Source organism: Gorilla gorilla, chromosome 1 (assembly GCF_029281585.2).
Source record: "Gorilla gorilla gorilla isolate KB3781 chromosome 1, NHGRI_mGorGor1-v2.1_pri, whole genome shotgun sequence".
Taxonomy (NCBI): Eukaryota; Metazoa; Chordata; class Mammalia; order Primates; family Hominidae; genus Gorilla; species Gorilla gorilla.
In genome coordinates this window covers 64,345,916-64,366,939 of record NC_073224.2, presented here as the reverse complement: position 1 = coordinate 64,366,939, position 21,024 = coordinate 64,345,916, and the positions used below count along the sequence as shown (strand labels likewise).

Genomic DNA, 21,024 nt, shown 5'->3' with positions numbered 1-21,024 from the left:
GATTGCTTTCGCTCATTAGCAAATACCAGATACTTTTTAATTTATATTCAATATGAAGATTTAATAATATGTGATTATCTGAATCAGTTGTTCTTGGAAGTTAGTCAGTTGAAATTCAGAGAATAAAATAAAATGCTTGTTTCAGGTAAACAGCTCTCCTCATTCAGTTTTAGGATTTTGGCAGATTTCCACTACCACATTCTGAAGACTATGACTGGTGAAGGGCCCATGTCATTTATTTGGACAGCTTTCATGTGTCCCTTTAAAAAGAGAGAGGTCATATTAAAGGTCTGCTGAAAATGATTTTTCTCTTTTTATTCGATGATGCTGTCTTCTTCAGTGGACAGACATGAAGCTCAATACTTTTGTTAAGAGCCCTGCACAGAAACCTGAAGTCACAGCACCATATTTTAAAATTTATTCTTTGTTGACTGGAATCTCAAGCTACTTATATTCTACACTAACACTGAATGGGGAAATTTCCATTGAGTTTCATGACATACTAAGGTAAATCTGGTCATGGGTCACTGAGAAAATGAAGAAAAAGAAAGAGAAGGAGGAGAAAAAGGAGAAGAGTATTAGCATTCAGTTTCCAGTTGACAGCAAAATGTCCTCAGAATATCCTAAAGAAAACGAAATACCTACTTCAAATGGGTAAGGGATTACTGTCTGCACAGAGGAGAGAATTTTCCATACACTTAGACAATGCAAATTTAACATCACAGCCACCTTACATTAGAAATGTATTCATCCCAACAAATGTGTACTGAGTATCTTGTATGTTCCATCACCATAGCAGGTAGAACAGATACAGAAGTGAACAAGATCAACCAGGCCCTGCTTTCATGGAGCTTACATTCTATTGGAGGGAAAAAGAGTCAATCAATGCAGCAAACAAGAATATTTTAAGAAATGATAATTGCTAGAAGACAATTAAAATAGGATGATTTGATAGGAAATGTTTTCATAATTTTATAATTAGATTGGTTACTCAGGGAAGACCTAGCAGAGGGTAAAATATTTAAACTAAGAACATTTGCAGCTTCATCCATGTCCCTGCAAAGGACATAATCTCATCCTTTCTATTGCTGCATAGTATTCCATGGTGTATATGTACACATTTTCTTTATCCAGTCTATCATTGATGAGCATTTGGATTGGTTCCATGTCTTTGCTGTTGTGAATAGTGCTGCAATAAACATCCCTGTGCATGTCTCTTTATAATAGAATGATTTATACTCCTTTGAGTATATACCCAGTAATGGGATTACTGGGTCAAATGGTATTGCTGGTTCTAGATGCTTGAGGAGTCACCACACTGTCTTCTACAATGGTTGAACTAATTTACATTCCCACCAACAGTGTAAAAGCGTTCCTCTTTCTCCACAGCCTTGCCAGCCTATGTAACAAACCTGCACATTCTATACATGTATCCTGGAACCTAAAGTAAAATAATTTTTTAAAAATAAAAAAAAGAACACAAGAAGGGCTTGACCATTTGAAGATCAAGAGACAGCTGGTGTAAAGACTCTGAGGCAAAGGACTTGATTGTAGGAAGAATGGAAAGAATCTCAGTGGGCTAACAGATGGAAATGAAATAGGGAGTAGGATAAAATGGGGGCATAGAAGATCATTGGAGGGATTCAAGCATGGGAAGAACAGCAACTCAAGGCATTTGTACTATGCAGTAAGTCTGGAAAGCCAAGTCCTAGAGCACTGGATCCTTGGGAGACCCAACTGAATAAGAGTAACAACAACCATGAATTGGTTCAATAATACCCATACCACTTGCTTTACAAATGTTTTTGTTATATCTTCAATTGCCCAACAATCTAACCTTCGCCCCATTTTACAGCTTGAAAAACTGGAGTTTAGAGAGGTGATATGACCTCACTAAGACTTCATAGTATGTAAATGGCAGAATCAGAATTCATAATATTTTATGAATTATTGGATTTGATTCCTTGGTGAAAGACATGAGAGGAACATAAGAGCCCTTTTCTGCCTGCTAAATGTGTCCTTATCTTTCTCTCCAGGAGCCCCAAGAAATAGATTTCATTCCAGGCTCCTCTCTGCTTTCTTCTCTGACTCAGCCCTGTCTTCTGCTTCAGTAATTGAACAGGAGGAGTTATAACTCACTGGGAACCTCTGGTCTAGGCAGCTGCTCCTCCAAACTACTCTTAGAGGACAGATCCCACCCCAGAGAAATCATCTTCAGAGGGACCACTCTAAGTTTACTCCTTGAAATTAATTCTATCAACATAAATTCAGTGTTTTCAAAAGGAGTAGGAACTTAGAATATAAGTATTTTATTGTAATATAATTTTACAGCATTTACTATTTCCTATATAAACATGGTAAAAAAAAAAAACAACTAATAATATAACTAATCAAAATGTCACAATTCCCCAGTACCCTAGAAAGCCAGTTGGTAGCAGAGAGTGTCCTGCCATTAGTTCACTTATACAGGTGACTACTTATTTTCATATTAAACAGAGAAGTTAGCATACTTAATGCTGTAGGGCACACTAAAGGCAAGATCACAAGTTTAGTGCATTATGGCTCCAAAGCATTGCAAAGTAACTTTCAAATTGCAAGTTTCTCTAAAAACAAAAGTGAGTTTATTAAACTTCTACTTGTGATGAGACTATAAGGAAAAAATAAATTGCTCTACTTTCCCTCTGAATAGGAAAAACTAATTTTATGTAAGGAACATTCCGTGGACTTTTATTTAACCACACACACATTTGACTGAGTGTGTCTGAAGTACTTCAGCACCTCTTAGTATGTCATCATTCTGAACTCGTTTAGAATTCAGTGAACCATCACAGAGCATAATATATTCATTTGGTAACCATTTGGATGTCACACTCATTTCTATAGGTATTCAATTGTAATTCAACATTACTAGGCACTCAGGAAAAGCGTTAGCCTTAATTTCTTTACTTGCCCCACTGTTAGAATTCATCCTCTGCATATAAATCAGCACATTTGCATGTACAATTTATTCTTGATCTGAGCTTTATATTTTAAAGAATCTCTTTTTCCTTATTATCACGTTTAAATGCAAATTGTTTGACACACTGCTAGTCTATTACAGTTGTGAAGAAACTTATAAAGCAAGAGATTCCATAGGTTCAAAATCGCTGCAAAAGTTAGCTGACTTTGCCTTGTTTTTTTTTTATTTTTTTAAAAAGTCCATTGTGCCTAAATAATATAACATATTTTTGCCATTTTTGTTCCCCAGCTAAATTCAACCAGATCATGTTAAAATATAAATATCTATGGAAAGTCAGTCTTAAATTTTGGGAATTATGAGGAATGTCATCCCTCACGTAGAATGTGGCCTCTCTATATTTTAATGATAAAAGTTAAGCAATAATACAGGGGTTCATATAATGGTCTTGGAAGTGGATAGAATGCCTCTGCTCTCTGATTCTCAGGGGTTTTACTGCAAGTACGAGACCTAAAAAGTAGGAGTAAAAATGACATGACTGGAAATGTTCCAGTTCTAAATATAAATATAGAGATAGCGATATTAACCAAAAGTATAACAATTATAACCTGTTGAGCTAAATCCACAGGGTCATGGCAGATAGATAGATAGATAGATAGATAGATAGATAGATAGATAGATAATAGATAGATAGACAGATAGATATAAACACACATAATATGTGCTTGTGATAAAAATTTTCCATTATTAAAAATCATAACTACTTAAGCTAAACTACAAAATACATAAAATGTATATGTAAATATAAATGTGAGTGTATTATACAGCGATACCTACAGAGTAAAATTATTAACTTTTGGTCATGGAACAATATTATTTTTAATTATAATATAACTAGCTATAACTAAGATCTAAAATATTTCAAAAGTAAGATCTCATATAGCACTCCAATACTTCATTAAAGATGTAAGATGATGTTAAAACCCCATTTTATAGAAGACAAAGTAAAATAGAGGTTGATTTTTGGATTTGTAATATATTGAGTTCATCATGAATATGAAAGGGCTGAATCTCACTCCATATTTTTCTATTGGTTTTAAATTGCTTAGCTGTCTTCAATTCTCAAAGCCAATAGATTGTGTACTGAGAAAACAAGATTAAAGGCAGTAAATCATTGCTAAATTAATTTATTCATATTTCTTGTTAGCCTTTTAAAAGCTGAATAGTAAATGAATGAATAAATGAATTGTAAACAAAGAGATGCATAGACCTAGTTTTAGATTCTGGCAGAGATATCAAGACATATTTATAAATACCCACAGTGTCCTGGGTAGACTCTTTGCTATTCCCTGTGAGGAAACTCCACCTTCCATTAACTATCCCCTACATTTTATTTTATTTTGTTATTTTATTATCGTAACTCAACATAAGATCTACCTTCCTAAATGTTTAAGTGTAGAACACATTATTCTTGACTATATTACAACATTATATAGCATATCTGAAGAGCTTATTCATCTTGCTTGACTAAAACTTTATATTCATTTCTGACCCTGAGCTTAAAACTGATAAGCCCTACTTTCCTAACAGCACTAAAAAGAACTTAACTGAAAAATAACTGAAGTAACATATTGTCTCCTTTAAACAGTGTGCCAGTCAAGTAATATAGGAAATAAATGTTGATTTTTATTGTGTATAATTATGCCAGCTGAGATGTGTGTATGTGTGTACACATAAAGAAAATTTGATTTAAGAGAAGTATCAAGAGAGGGCTTTTAAAGAATCATAGTTTCCTTTTTCCACAGTCTCTATTTTCCCATATGTTGTTCTTATTTTTAATTCCTTAGGGTTATAAATCTGCCAAATGCTATGTAGTTAACACAAGCTCACATCATGGAATATGTTGTGTTGTAGGGGCAGAAAGGTGTGATACCTTTCCTTACCCATCATAGGGGTCACAGCTGACACTCTTGTAAGAAAAGATGGATTAACAAGAGAAAAGAATAATAAATGTATTTATTCAAAATGTTTTCTCGACACAGAAGCCTTCTGAAATGAAGACCCAAAGACTTAAGGAAAAATGTCTATTTTTACTCTTAGGTTTGATGAAGAATGGACAGCCATGTGCAAATATGATTGTACAAAAGGGTATGAGCTAAAGGAATAGACTGAGGCAGAAAACCCAGCAAGGCCTTCTGTTCAGATTCTTCTTGGCCTCTTTGTGTGGCATTTCTTGCTCCCGGGTATAAGGCAAGACCCTTCTGGAATGAGGGTCTTATAATCTACCAGCAAACAAGGTAGGTCAGATAATTTCTTTATGGACAGCTCCTATACAGAAAGATGGGGGAAGGAGAGAGTAATATTTCCAGTTTCTGTGGCCTTCCTTGGGGAAGGAAGGGGAGCAGGGGAAAGAAAGGCAAGAAAGAATCAGAAAGAGACTTCACTTCTGAGGCCCTTCCAATGTCCTTCAGCTCAAAGTCCTCAACAGGCCAAAGCATCATACTTTGGGGTATCATTTTCAGAGTCCTAACAATACAAAAGAAAATTTTATTTAAAAGAAGCATTTTCCTATCTCAAAAATTGTAATTAGAGGTATTCATGATTCTGCAATGCAGTTTTGTATTTAGAATATTTCCTGAGAAATACTATCAATCAGTATTTTTAAGTAAGAAATAGAAGATGTTTCAGTAAGTTTTTGTCATTAAAAAGAACCTAGATTTTGTTACATTTAAAGTGTCCTGAATGACTAAATAATGTCTACTATATAAAATAAAACATTCTTTCTTGTCATTCTGGAATGATTTTTCTTTGACCTCGAGATGATAGTCATACTATACTAAAATTCTGGGCCTTACCAAATATAATGCTGTTTATCTTACCATGCTATAATATTGACAGCTACTAAAACTTCCCACCAGGTGATGGTGAAACAGTATTTCTAGCAAATAGATATTAACCCCTTGACTAATGAGATTAATTTGTTTCCCCATGAGTTGGAGATATGTCTGTAACAATTTCCATTCAGAGGATATCTGCCTTATCAGAGATGGCAGACAAACATTTAATCACCCCCTCATCTCTCTTCCTTTTTCCTGACCTGTTTCCTAAGAGGACAAGCCCGGTTGCTGAGCAACAGACTACTCTGGAAAAGCTGTAGCGCTCCACCTTCCTTTGCTAGTAAAAAGCAGGCAGATGAAAGCAAACCTAAGGTTTGGACACCAGGAAGGAGTATGAGCTAAGCCACTTTTTCGAGGCTGGGACAGCATTGCAGTCAATCTTGGAGTTTGTCAGCCAAATAATTGCACAGTTGCAGAATATCAGATACTTTTGTAATAATAGTTACTAAATCAGAGTGAACTGAACGTTTTAGAAGAACTAAAATTAACTAGCCTAAGTCTCAGAACATTTAATGAGTCAAAAAACTATTGTTTAGTCCTAAGGCAATAACTTTTGTATTCTCATGTGGCTTACACTGAGAAGCATGGCAATATCTAATTTACTTGTTTTTATCTCTCTATCTATCTATCCATCTATACATTTATTCATTTATGTTGAGGGGATTTGGGTTTATTTATAAGCACACATATTCTATCAGAAGTTTATTTATTAGATTTTCCCTGACTTCAATTGTGCTGTCCTGTAGTTTATATAATTGATTTTAAATTGGAAATTCACCTAGTTTTTCAGGAATTAAGACATTTCCTGTTGCTTTCCGTGAACAAAAGAATAGTCCTGTTTACATGCCCCTAAATTGTTTATAATTTTAGCATCACTTCATCATTGGAAGCGAGTTCCCAATTTTTACTTTTTTGATAAAGTTGCTGCTCTACCCAAACTTTCAACAAATTAACAGGATTTAATTAAAAATTAACAAGATTCAGTTAACATGTTCTTGCTGTATTTTGGAACTTAAATGAGACAAGATTTCACTAAAGATAGCTTAGTCTCCATTGAAAATAAAAGATACAGGAGAGCCATGCCAAAGTGCTGTATTAAAGTAACTGAAAAAATGAATTCTTTCCACCAATATTTACTGAGGTGTGAAGCATCCCTCTGAGTCACTGGAATCAACCATGGCTGAAACTGGCATCATCTTGCCTTCATGGGGCTTATAGTCTAGTAAACCTGATAGACATTTTCAAAAAATTATCATGTGCCTATTTTTCTTCCCGCAGTATCCGGATGCTGAGGATACAACAGTAAACTAACAGGCATAACCTTTGCTTTGGGGAGACTACAATTTCAGCTGGAAGAGGCAAATAATCAACCAAGGCTCACTTGTATGTTGGTCGGTTTGACCTGCACCATGAAAATCAATAAATAAAGCAGCCTAAGGTGGTAGAGAATTAAAGTGCAGGCAGAGATAAGAGACATTATCAAGGGACTGGTTTTAGAAAGGTCATTTTAGAGTTTGACTCCATTTTTGGTGTTTGACCTCAGACAGCTTTAGATCCCATCTCTTCCATTTTCTCTCTTGCTCCGTTATCTGGGCAGACCATAAGAAAGCCAGGTGGGTTCCCTCCTTTAGTGACAGTAGAAAGTTCCAACTATGTAAGGCCCCACTTAACCTGGGAAACCACCTCGCCTACCCTCAAAGCACAATAAAAATAAAAAATCCTGGCCTGTCCCTTCTCTCAGACCAGCTTTGGAGCCTGTGCTGCCTTCACCAGAAATCCTCCTTAGGAAAGTAGCACAGCTCTACATACCTTCGTAGTGTGTGTGTGTGGTGTCATTAGTCTCAACATCCAGACCAAATTTGGTATCGGGGTTCATCCCACCTTCCATGGGATAATAGTGGAATAGCTACTTGGATTTTTCCTTTAGCTGTAGGAATTTTTAGCATTCAGAGAATGTGATCAATGTATATGAACAAATCCAGTCACTAACTATTTAACAATTACTAGTTAGGCTTTTTAGTAGTTACCAATACATTAGCATTAAACAAACAAACAAGACACAGAAAGGTCTAGAATTTCAGCTACACAGAAAGATCTAGAATTTCAGCTAAGACAGTTAGTATGTCGTGCACTCTACCTGCACGCTTCACATTTGTTGTGCTAATTACTTATGTCACTTTGAAATTTTCATAAAATAAGAATTAGTAAATAAATAATTATATTAGCTAACTCAAACAAAACATTCATATAGAATACTCATCTCAGTGACATGAGATCCCTGAGAAGAGAGAACAAAATTGCAAATATGAAATATTCCAGGCACAAAACATTTCAGACAAGTGCCTAGTGTTCATATTTTGTTTCTCTCTTGAAAATTTTCTCTTGTGAATTTTAATTCTTCTGCTATATCAAGAAGAAAGCATAATGTAAGTGTTAATCTATATTTAGCATCTCTCTATAAGGTGTGTGAATCTCCACATTAACAAGGAAGGCATTCTCTCCAATCCACATGGTAGTTAAGAGTGGCATGCAGGAGTGACAGGACCAACATTCCGGGGAGAAGATGGGCAAAAGAGAATACAAGAGATGATGAACAGGGGACCCAGAAGGCAGCAGCGACTCCAGGAACAGGTGACAGTTATATATCCAGGGTACACTATTAGGTGAACAGCAAATATTTGAAACCTCAAGTTCTGAATCTAAAAATCAAGGGTATTTCCTGAACAATAGCACATTATATAAAACAAATTGACCGCTTTATCTATAGATGCTGTAAATTGCAGCTATTTCAATAGAAGACCCATGGGGTGTCATAGTTTGCTCTGAGGCGGGCATTTCATGCATTTTTTAAAAGTGAAACCAAAGTTCTAAAATAAGAACAATAATAGGAAAGAAATGTATCAGAGCCAGTGGGAATTCTTCATGATCCCACATGTAATTGAACAGCATGAATACAAAACCAATTGCATATTAGCTGTCCTGACATGACTGTCTGGGCACCTTTCAAAACAAAATGAATATTTCCTATTATTACTTTCCCTTTTATCACCAATTTTGTTCTGATTTAACACTCTCACAGTACTTTTTAGGCATCTTAACTGAACCCAGAGCTTTCTTAACTTCAAAGCAAGCACTGAGCATTACAAGTTCTAAAGAGGTATGAATATTGAAAAGAATTATGTCCCAAACCATAATTACTTAATGTATGATAATTGTAAAAACAGGATTTCACCAGGCTCTCGTGCCTGATTTTACTTGATAAGGGTGAACTTACTAGATTTTTTTCATAATCATGAGTAAAAAGTAACCCCCAAATTACATTAATTCCAAAATAGTCTTAAAGAATCTAAAAATAGAATAGGCTTTGGGGTTTTATTTTAACTTGTCACCTGAGGGTAAGAAAATGGATCAGATTATTAACTCAGAATTTCTTATTTGAACTAAAAAACTATGTTCCTATACCACTTTAAACCTTATTAATTTTGTTTTTTTAATTTTGTCTAAACAGAAAAAAATGAAGCACAGTAAAAACATTTACACATTGTTATCACATCAAGAAAAAACTATAGGATATACTTCCCTCTCCTTATCAGACTTGTTCACATAGTTTGAAGTGCAAAGCAATTACAGTCTAAATTCCATGTTGACATTATAGGAATTATCCCTCTCTCCATAGTGAAGCCTCTAAGGTGCTTTTGTCTTAAGGTTGCTTTTTTTAACTTGGAAAATCCTGATGTAGGCTCTCATTTTTACAATGTCTTTTTCATGAAATGTAACTGAGGCTTTTAAGAAAATAATTAACATTTTATGTTGCAACTTTAATATGTCACTTCATTTTGACCTCAATAAATAACTTAAATTATTTTGCTTTCTTCCTTTTATGTAAATATTATTTTCAATATTATAGAGTCCAATTCTTTTTTTAAGAGGAAGAATTGGTATATTTCACTTAAATTACACACTTAAATAGTCAGGGTTGGTATCTAATGCAGTCGGTGTTCAGCTAGAACAAACAGAGACATTGAATATAATTCTTGCTTGAGCATGGCATTCGAGGCTCTTAAGCCTCAAATCCTTGTTCCTTATGTCCTTTCTTCTTTCAATCGTGACATCATCTTAGGTGCCTATAGTGTTCACGTCTATAGCTCTTCAACATCTCTCATCGTCTTGGTTACTTGTTTCCAGACAACTTCACTTCCTTTCTATTTATTCACCCTTTTCCATGACCACACCCTTCATCATAACCTAACAGTTCTTCCTAAGAAATAATAAACTACTCTACAGCTTCCTATCCTTCAGAATCCCTCATGTCGTTACTTCAACCACACACGTGTTTTGTTTGTTGGTTTTGTTTGTTTGTTTGTTCTTTGTTTGTCTGTTTCTTTTCCCTTCAGAGGGACCTCTGGTTTTTTTGACCCATCTGCTATAGAGCCTGATTCTTAGGCTACATACTCTCTTGAAAAATTCAGGGTGAAAATTTCCCCCTTTAACGTTGGGTAAATAAAAATGTGACTGAGAAAACAAAATTAGACCAGTACTATCAGAGTTAAGAGTGGAAATTAACTTCGTGGCTGTGTTCAGTGCAGCTCACCAGTTCTTGGGTTCCTCTCCCCTTCTGAACACCTGGGTCATCAATAAACATTGACTTAATTATCATGAAATTCTTCATATCTGTAAAGACATACATATACATATTTATATTAAACTATTAATAAAATATAAGATATTTTGATAACTATTATTATAACTTCTACTATTATAAATTTTATCACTTGTCTATTATTTTACAAATTAAATGAGCTTTGGTTTGTTTGTATAAGACTATCAGAACAGAGTTTCTTTTCAGATAGAAAGCCTTCACAGTATCTACACAATCCAAATATCCTCACACTGTGGGCTTCTATTTATTTTACAATGACCATTTGAAGAAATTATATACACTAAATTTTAACTAATTGAAAGATTATGCACCAATGAGACACACAAACAGGTATGATGCCATAACTAATACACAGGTTAACATCTCTGTCCGAACAAAAACTGTTTCATGAGAATAGTAATTAATAAAGTATGGAAACCCAGTCAATGTGAGTTTATCGCAATATGAGATCAAGAATTAAATCCCGCTCCCTGATAATATTTAGTATGCCAAATTTCTATAAACTTCCTTCACCTCACATTTCCTTATAATATTCTAAGAGTAAAGTGAGATTTTAATTAAATAAAGCTGCAATGCTTGCAAATAATTTAACATTTTTACAGTTTTCTTGAATAAGACTAAGTATGCTACTGTTATGGTTGACTAAGTAGAATGCAGAAGAAAACATTGTGTAATCATAACTGTAAGAATATGAAGATCAAAAGGCTTTTCTCATCATGACAAAAAATTCTCAAGTAGAAATTCAGAATAGTAACTTTTAGACTTTCTCTTTCTTTTCATGAGCTAAAGAATGGAAACAACAAATCTGGAAGAAAATAAAACTTACTAGCAGCTATGGGTGTAAGACTTTTTATTGTGTGTGAGCACAGGGCATCCATGATAAAAGTAGTTGTCTTTCAGCCATAATCATATTCAACATCTGATATATATTAAATAATTATTTTAAACTAATTTTGTAAATTGAAATAGAAAAATAACATCCCAATTCATCATATGTTTTATTCCATTCCTATGGTATTTTAAACAACTATATTACTGGCTTTACTACTTCATAGTTTAGGATTTCTTCATTTTAATTTATGTAATAGAAAAATATATCATCTATCAATATATCCAACTTTAACAAATCATACCCATTCATCCTCTGGCACTCCAAAACTTTTAATACTTGCATGTGCAAAAAAATGATGTCATATCTCTAATGGAATAATATATGTCTACCCACTTTTAAGTTAATTTTTATTTTGCCCTCCAAACACACACACACACACACACACACACACACACACCCTCCCCACATAAATACACAAAGTAGTATGTCAGAAAAAAGCAACATTTTTAATGTAAAAAGCTAGCAACGTTGTTAATGCCAAAGCTATTTTCCCAGACCATTTAGAATTCCTGCAGGACAATTTTGACAGAGATTTAATCTTAATGACATACACAAAGTTGCTACTAAATAATTCATTTTCTAAAAGCAGAGGGAAAGAGAGAGCTAATGCATGACTCTACATCACTTCTTGGATCTTAAAGGGTCACAGACAAACCATAGCAACTTTCTAATCAAAAGTCAGGTGTTCATGTTCGTATATGAATGGATTTAGTAACAATGTTTGAAGTTTTCTGAAAACTAAAGCATATAGTTATAGATAATATCCATGTATAATAAATAAAGGTATATAAATTTGTCCAATTGTATATAGAAATATTAAAATGCATAAATACAATGAATAAGTTTAACAACAATATTTCGCTATTGAGACTATTTAGCTTATTATAAACACTAATATTTTAGTGGATTTTTTTCAATACTTAACAAAACTAATCATTTTTGCCCAATATTTATTTCAATGATTTCTCCCTACATGTATTATAAAAATGTATTCTATTGAACTTAATTTTATTTATTGAAGTAACTTTTTCAAATGATCCAAACAAAAGCTATCATATGTAGGCCCCTAGTGAGTTTTATATTTATTTGCATTCTGGGGCCTTAAGAGCCACACTGTGGAAGGATATGATGTTCTCCTTGACAACTAGTCACGGCTTCTGTAATAAGTTATATACGGCTCTTTGATTAAAGGCAAAAATCATTAACTCCTTTTGTTAAACTGTATTCTCTATGACTATTAACCTTTAGATTTATGAAATTCTGTTGACTGTATCAAGTAAAAGTTCATTTTTTATTGATAACATTTTAAATATGTGCATTTTTCTAGCATTTTATAATTTTTTGTGAAAAAAGTTATTTACTTCATTCATGATGTTAAGGAATTTATGTATCTAGATTTTATTTCTATCCAGTTTTTCTATTTTTCAGCATTTTGAGCCTGAAAGTTTATACCTGTCTCTATGCATTGTATAGCCTTAAGAAAATTCTGAGTAAACTATTTATTGGTTTGTTTTCAAAAATTACACTAGCTCTTTTGGCTGCTGCATCACTGTGTACTAGTATCTTAGAATACCATCTCTGAATCAACAGTGCTTTTCTGGAGCTAACGTCAATAGCTATTAAATATTTAACTGCTTAAAAAATCTATAGTGTTTTACCATTTACCAAACATAAAACTAACCTGACACCATTTTAAACTGATGCAAATGATGGCATGTCTCCTTAATACAAAGTAAGTATGTCCTTGCCCTTTGTCTTCTAAGCCATTTTCCTGAGAAAATAACTATCTATGTTATACACATGTAATAATTTGGACTCTAGTTCTTTGTAGAATCCCAAAGATACTTTTAAGGCATTCAAATAGATTATATAAAGTGAATTTTTCACTTATATAACCTAAACTAGCATGATTTGCTATTGGAAGGGTAAAAACAATCCCATAATTTTTTTATTTGTCATTTTGTTAAATATTTAGCATTTTTTCCTTCTGTTTATAAATGTTTACAGTTTATTAACTTGAGACTAAATCCCTTCTTATGTTGAATTAAATTAATAATCAAACTTAAAATATGTCATTAAGCATTTTACATATAAACAACACATTTTATCTCATAAAACTTTAGGTTTCATCTTGCATTTCTTTAAATTTCTCAGATAGATGAAAACCAGTTTTGTTTATTTATCTATTTTGATTATGTTAGATAGACTTGAAAACTTCTTGTGAACTGGCCACACTGATCCAAATAAAAAAAAATTTTTTAAGAGAGGCTCTATCTACTGTGGGTGGAAAATGTTAATATATTCCAGGTCATTGTGGATATAGGTATGTTCTATTCTGTCCACAAAAATTTTAACTGTATTCTCATTTCTAATTCCAGTTTATGTCAGTTATCAACATAATGAAGATTATCTCTCTCATCTCTAGATTTCTAAAGAAAAGAGTAATAGAATCAAATTTAAGTATTACTCTTTCACAACATGACTGATTCCAGAGTCAATAATATATAACACAACACCTAGGATGAGTTTAAACTACTACATAACCACCTCCCAATTGTTTTTAATTTAAAATTCGACTGTTTTCTTAGATGAAAATGTTCCTTGCATTCCTTTTATGAGGAGTTTTCATCTAAGCATTCAGATTTTTTCATCTAAGCATTTCAGCTTCCTCCAACACAGCCTCTGTAATTAGTGGCTCTAGGCCAGAAAATGCATCCTGAACAGAAATCCCTCTGTTTCTGCTTGTTTCAGCCCACAGGTGCAAAAGCAACTGGCTTCTGATTTGAAATTGAATTTGACAAAACACTCTTTGAGACTGATACAAGAACGGGGCTACAGATAACAACGACACCTATTGCAAAGGTCATATTCTAACCCTATTACTTATATTAAGTTTCTGCTGACTTCAATAATGTCATAAAAATGTAAGAAAGAGCAAAATTTGTCACTGACTTCCTAACAAGTTCCTAATGTCATATAGGAGATACGCTGTTTCTCACTGAACACCTGGAGTTCCAGGTTCCAAGTGATGATACTTTGTTTTTAATTTGCTATTTATATAATGTCCACTTTCTTACAGTATTGTTCTCCAAATGAGTCTCATTTTAATCCACAGTGTCACAAGAGTACAGTCTCAAAAGCATGGTTATAAAAGATAAAGCTATCATACATCTATGTTAAGTGCTGAGAAAGTCAGAAGTAAAATCAACAACAACAAAAAATGATGAAGTAGTTTCAGAAAATGTGTGAGCAGCAATGGAAATTACAGATCTTTTAATACCAGGTCTTCATTTTAGCTAAAAGAGAACATGGGTCCTGGGAAGAAAATGACAGATTGCTTCTTCATATCATTATTTTACCAATCACATTTGATTTTATTATAATTATAAATTCCAAATAATTTACATGCTGTTGTGAAATTTAAAGTCCAAATTACTTATTTAAAAATATTAAGCCAAGCAAGATATTTATTATTTTATTAAAGATTGCCACCATGATCACTTCTAAAAGTTCTGTGTAGAATATTTTTAACTTCCTTTTGTTTCTTCAGGCTTTTTGTTAAAATTCAAAAAACTACAGGCAAAATGTTGGGCTTCGTTTTGTATTGACTTATTGAAGAATGAGTATCTGAGCCATATGTTCCCCCTCAAGCTTCTGTGTCAGAAAACTCCTAGAGTGTGCTGTACCCAGAAGAAGACAGAATGGCAGTGTATCCTTTGGTCTCTAATTAGTTTCATGCCTATCATTCCACCATTCAAACACAAATGAATTTGCAAACCTCGGTGGACAACTTTTGGAAAGGAAGACACTGGTTGACTTTTGATTGCTGCTTTAAAAAAATGTCCTGAGGAAATGTTGCATCTTTTATACCTGTACATTCTGGATCACATGGGAGAATAAGAGCTCCCAAATAGCTTGCAGGTATTATTTATTACATTTGCAGTGAGCAGAGCCTCTTGAAAATGCACACATCCCTGTAATATCAGTGCAACCACTGACAATATAAAATAAAATGAATACATGAATAATAAATAAAAAATCACAAATGCCTTCACCTTTTCATGTAAATTATAATGAGTCTATAAAAGTCTCACAATAAATTCAGATAATTAAGTATCAGAGTTTTAAAAATAAAGATGAATGCTATAGAGGATTACTTCTAGAATAGCAAGGCTTATTTCAGATCAGCACCTGCAAGCGTTCATTGCTTACATCTAGGACTACCCTAATACAAAGAGACTTTGGGGTGCTTGGTATGTTTTCTCCCTAATTCAAAACTGAAACTTCCACTTCTAATAACCGTTGAAAACTTAGGACATTCCTCAGGGCATTTTTTAAAGCAGCAGTCAAAAGTCAACCAGTGTCTTCCTTTTCAAAAGATGTCCACTGAGGTGTGCAAATTCATTTGTGTTTGAATGGTGGAACGTTTCGACTCCATAAACAGAAGAACAAAAATGATGACTTAAAAATTTAATGGGTCACAGAAGGTTTGCATCAGTGTGGAAGCAACAGCTAAATATCATATGAAAGGGTAAGAAGTAATATTACTCCATTAAATTGCTTCAGATTATGCTTTTCCAAGCACTTATTGGAGATCTACATGTGCCAGGCCACACACTAGGTATTCTCACCAGTATCACATTTATTCTTTAGAGCAACTGTATGAATATTTATTCTTTATAAGAAAACTACAAGTCAATGAGATTAAGCAACATAATCAAGGTAACACAACTGATAAGAGCAGAGGTGTTTTCTTACTCAGTTTCCCTCTATTACTTACTTGTTCTTCGGCAAAGGATGAAACGCATGCAAAGGGTGAACAGTATGTTTGAATGTCACAGTCATGAGTTCAGTCTTTCAAAAAATGTAATTTTTACTTCTAAAACTGAATGCAATTTGGTTTACAACATTCGTTTTTAACTAAAAGAATTTATCTTACCAACTCAAGGTAATATAGCCTCTTCCAAGATAAACATGAGTCAAACCAAGTTTCCTCTCTCTCTCTCTCTCCTTCTTCTCCTATCCCTGAAATAATATAAATTCTAAGTGGCCTCACATGTTTTCCTGGCACTGAGTCAAGGATGTCTTGTCCATGTAATGTCTGCTGCCATCACTGGCCATCATCAAGGCCAGCTGATCTTTCCTCGTCTAGGTATCATCCTTTACCTCTATTGCATCTGCTACTGATGTCTCTGATCTGCCATGACATCCAGCTGACAGGTCCACATTCAATATACCTCTTCTTCCTACGGTGAGACCTCTTCTAGATCACTGGTCTTCACATCTGCTTTCCCATTTTCATTGTAGATACACTAACTTTTAAAATCCCTTCATCAACATGCTTGGGTGTGCAAAGCTATGATACTACCCTCAAGCAGGTCCACTAAGTCCTTCATGCAACCATTGATAATTCATGATTCTGATATTCCAAGAGACTCTTGTTACCTTGCTGGCTGTGCCGTGGGAAAATTATTCCATGGTATATTCAGCACTGAGATACCTACAAACTTATGTGATATCTGCAGTCATACCTTTTCCCTGGACAAAGCTGAAAGATACGGCAAACACTGGATTTATTTCCAAAGACCCAATATCCGTTAACTGAATGCACCTTTCCTCCAGTCTCTTTTCTGCCCTGTGGCTGAATGTATCTTCATGAATTTCTCCCAGAAAGAAAATAATTAAGCACAAGGTCTGTGATACATAAACTTCCTTGAGGCCGGACAAGGCAGTTGGGGAGACTCCCTATTATCTATCTAGAGAGTTCTTATCTATGAAAAGATTTTGGCAGAATATACACAGTTTGTCTAGGATTGTTTGTACTAAGTGAACGAGGAATCTATGAATTTATAGCATATGGCTCTCTAGAAGATATCACATAAGCTATACAACCATCGGAAATAATTTGCTATGACAGTGTGTCATAGAAAAACGGTTCTCTCCTGTGTCATTTATGCAGCCACAAATATCACACAGAGGCCTCACATAGTAAGCCAACCCAGAGCACATTCTGACTGACAAGAAACAAACTGGGTAACTGTATTGAAGGTCCTGGATCTCTCCATGTTTTACCTACACCTCATGATTACATCTTCTCAGCATGATAGCAACACTTGTTATTGGGTAAGACTTCTTACTAGTTTGAGTCTGCTTTGACAATCCAGTGCTTTGTGTTATTGAGACTCATTACCAATTCCCTATGATTGGTATAAACCCTATGCTCTGAGTCACTCACATTAGGGCTGTTGATGTTTGTAAATAAGATTACAAAATTCAATAAACACTTTTCTCCTGCAAGCACCCTTTATCCTTACAATTAAAAGTAGGAGTGCTTTTGAATATTGTATGCTTGAGGCAGTGGACATAAAACACCCTTACTGATGTTTGAATGGTGAGGGGAAGAGTAAGGATAACAAGAACATTAAAATACATAATCCAATATACAAAATATGAACCAGTATTTTTATTTCAGGTGTTTATTATGGCACTATCACTACATTATCTTTAAAATATATTAGAGTCTCACTTTTATTACTCTTTTCTCCCTGAGACTTAAACTAAGTGAATATTTAGCTATTTTAGACAGATTTCAAATAATTATAAATGTGTTGTTTATAAATAATATGATGAAGAAATTGACAAATTCCTGTTACCATATATTTTCCAGTATTGTTTAAAAAACAAATATGAATTATTACATCTCTGCACCATCTTGTCAAGAATATGTACAGAAAAATTAAGTGAAATATTCAATTACAATAACAATCAATTGTGAGAATCTGGTTTGTTGAACTCGTATAAAGGAGTTTCTATGTAAGTGTTTCTGACATGATTCAAATACATGAAAACTCACATGTACAAATATATTTCTAAATACGGCATAAATGATCATTTTATAAATAAAAAATCACATTCATTGATCAAAACCCAATAAATCTAAAATTCTAAAGTTCGCATACATTTCAGTATGGAAACTCCCTATATAATCTACACCAATTTGCTATTTACATTATGATATGATTTCTATTTTCTTCGACCTTAACTGAAACAAACTATAAGTAAATGAAAAAACACTATAATAGAATAAAGAAAGGAACATTCTGAGTTTTCCAAATAAATCTACTATTATGAAATAAATTGCATGCCATAAACGTAAGAATAAAAATATTTTTGCTAAGGATTGACTTGGCAATGCGGGCTCTTTTTGGTTCCATATGAACTTTAAAATAGTTTTTTCCAATTCTGTGAAGAAAGTCATTGGTAGCTTGATAGGGATAGCAATGAATCTATAAATTACCTTGGGCATTATGGCCATTTTCACGATACTGATTCTTCCTATCCATGAGCATGGAATGTTCTTCCATTTGTTTGTATCCTCTTTTATTTCATTGAGCAGTGGTTTGTAGTTCTCCTTGAAGAGGTCCTTCGCATCCCTTGTAAGTTGGATTCCTAGGTATTTTATTCTCTTTGAAGCAATTGTGAATGGGAGTTCACTCACGATTTGGCTCTCTGTTTGTCTGTTATTGGTGTATAAGAATGCTTGTGATTTTTGCACAATGATGTTGTATCCTGAGACTTTGCTGAAATTGCTTATCAGCTTAAAGAGATTTTGGGCTGAGACGATGGGGTTTTCTAGATATACAATCATGTCATCTGCAAACAGGGACAATGTGACTTCCTCTTTTCCTAATTGAATACCCTTTATTTCTTTCTCCTGCCTGATTGCCCTGGCCAGAACTTCCAACACTATGTTGAATAGGAGTGGTGAGAGAGGGCATCCTTGTCTTGTGCCAGTTTTCAAAGGGAATGCTTCCAGTTTTTGCCCATTCAGTATGATATTGGCTGTGGGTTTGTCATAGATAGCTCTTATTATTTTGAGATACGTCCCATCAATACCTAATTTATTGAGAGTTTTTAGCATGAAGTGTTATTGAATTTTGTCAAAGGCCTTTTCTGCATCTATTGAGATAATCATATGGTTTTTGTCTTTGGTTCTGTTTATATGCTGGATTACGTTTATTGATTTGGGTATGTTGAACCAGCCTTGCATCCCAGGGATGAAGCCCACTTGATCATGGTGGATATGCTTTTTGATGTGATGAGCCAAAAGAACAAAGCTGGAGGCATCACGTTACCTGACTTCAAACTATACTACAAGGCTACAGTAACCAAAACAGCATGGTACTGGTACCAAAACAGAGATACAGACCAATGGAACAGAACAGAGCCCTCAGAAATAATACCACACATCTACAACTATCTGATCTTTGGCAAACCTGACAAAAACAAGAAATGGGGAAAGGATTCCCTGTTTAACAAATGGTACTGCAAAAACTGGCTAGCCATATGTAGAAAGGTGAAACTGGATCCTTTGCTTACACCTTATACAAAAATCAATTCAAGATGGATTAAAGACTTACATGTTAGACCTAAAACCATAAAAACCCTACAAGAAAACCTAGGCAATACCATTCAGGACATAGGCATGGGCAAGGACTTCATGTCTAAAACACCAAAAGCAATGGCAATAAAAGCCAAAATTGACAAATGGGATCTAAGTAAAAAGAGCTTCTGCACAGCAAAAGAAACTACCATCAGAGTGAACAGGCAACCTACAGAATGGGAGAAAATTTTTGCAATCTACTCATCTGACAAAGGGCTAATATCCAGAATCTGCAAAGAACTCAAACAAATTTACAAGAAAAAAAAAAACCCATCAACAAGTGGGTGAAGGATATGAACAGACACTTCTCAAAAGAAGACATTTATGCAGCCAACAGACACATGAAAAAATGCTCATCATCACTGGCCATCAGAGAAATGCAAATGAAAACCACAATGAGATACCATCTCACACCAGTTAGAATGGCGATCATTTAAAGGTCAGGAACAACAGGTGCTGGAGAGGATGTGGAGAAATAGGAACACTTTTACACTGTTGGTGGGACAGTAAACTAGTTCAACCATTGTGGAAGACAGTGTGGCGATTCCTCAGGGATCTAGAACTAGAAATACCATTTGACCCAGCCATCCCATTACTGGGTATATATCCAAAGGACTATAAATCATGCTGCTATAAAGACACATGTACACATATGTTTATTGCAGCACTACTCATAATAGCAAAGACTTGGAACCAATCAAGTCCAACCAACCAAGTCCAACATTTGGTTGGAACCAACCAAATGTCCAACAATGATAGACTGGATTAAGAAAATGTGGCACATATACACCATGGACTACTATGCAGCTATAAAAAAGGATGAGTTCATGTCCTTTGTAGGGACATGGATGAAGCTGGAAACCATCATTCTGAGCAAAGTATCACAAGGACAGAAAACCAAACACCGCATGTTCTCACTCATAGGTGGGAACTGAACAATGAGAACACTTGGACACAGGGTGGGGAACATCACATACTGGGGCTTGTTGTGGGGTGGTGGGAGGGGGGAGAGTTAGCATTAGGAGATATACCTAATGTAAATGATGAGTTACTGGGTGCAGCACTCCAACATGGCACATGTATACATATGTAACAAACCTGCACATTGTGCACACGTACCCTAGAACTTAAAGTATAATAAAAATATATATATTATATATATATATATTTGCTATT

At 34.3% G+C, this 21,024-nt stretch overlaps 2 long non-coding RNA genes across 6 annotated transcripts in view; one reads left to right on the top strand and one right to left on the bottom strand.

Annotated features, from left to right (window-relative positions):
- Positions 1-21,024, bottom strand: part of LOC129531652 (uncharacterized) — a 556,454-nt gene that overhangs the window by 212,449 nt on the left and 322,981 nt on the right. For all 5 annotated transcript variants that reach the window (XR_010135178.1, XR_010135176.1, XR_010135174.1 and 2 more), the window contains one exon: positions 10,445-10,524. This is a non-coding gene — a long non-coding RNA (uncharacterized lncRNA). The remainder of the gene's footprint in view (positions 1-10,444; positions 10,525-21,024) is intronic.
- LOC109029437 (uncharacterized) lies at positions 8,006-14,254 on the top strand. The gene is made up of 3 exons (XR_002008519.3): positions 8,006-8,279; positions 8,370-8,484; positions 14,157-14,254. It is a non-coding gene; the product is annotated as an uncharacterized lncRNA (long non-coding RNA).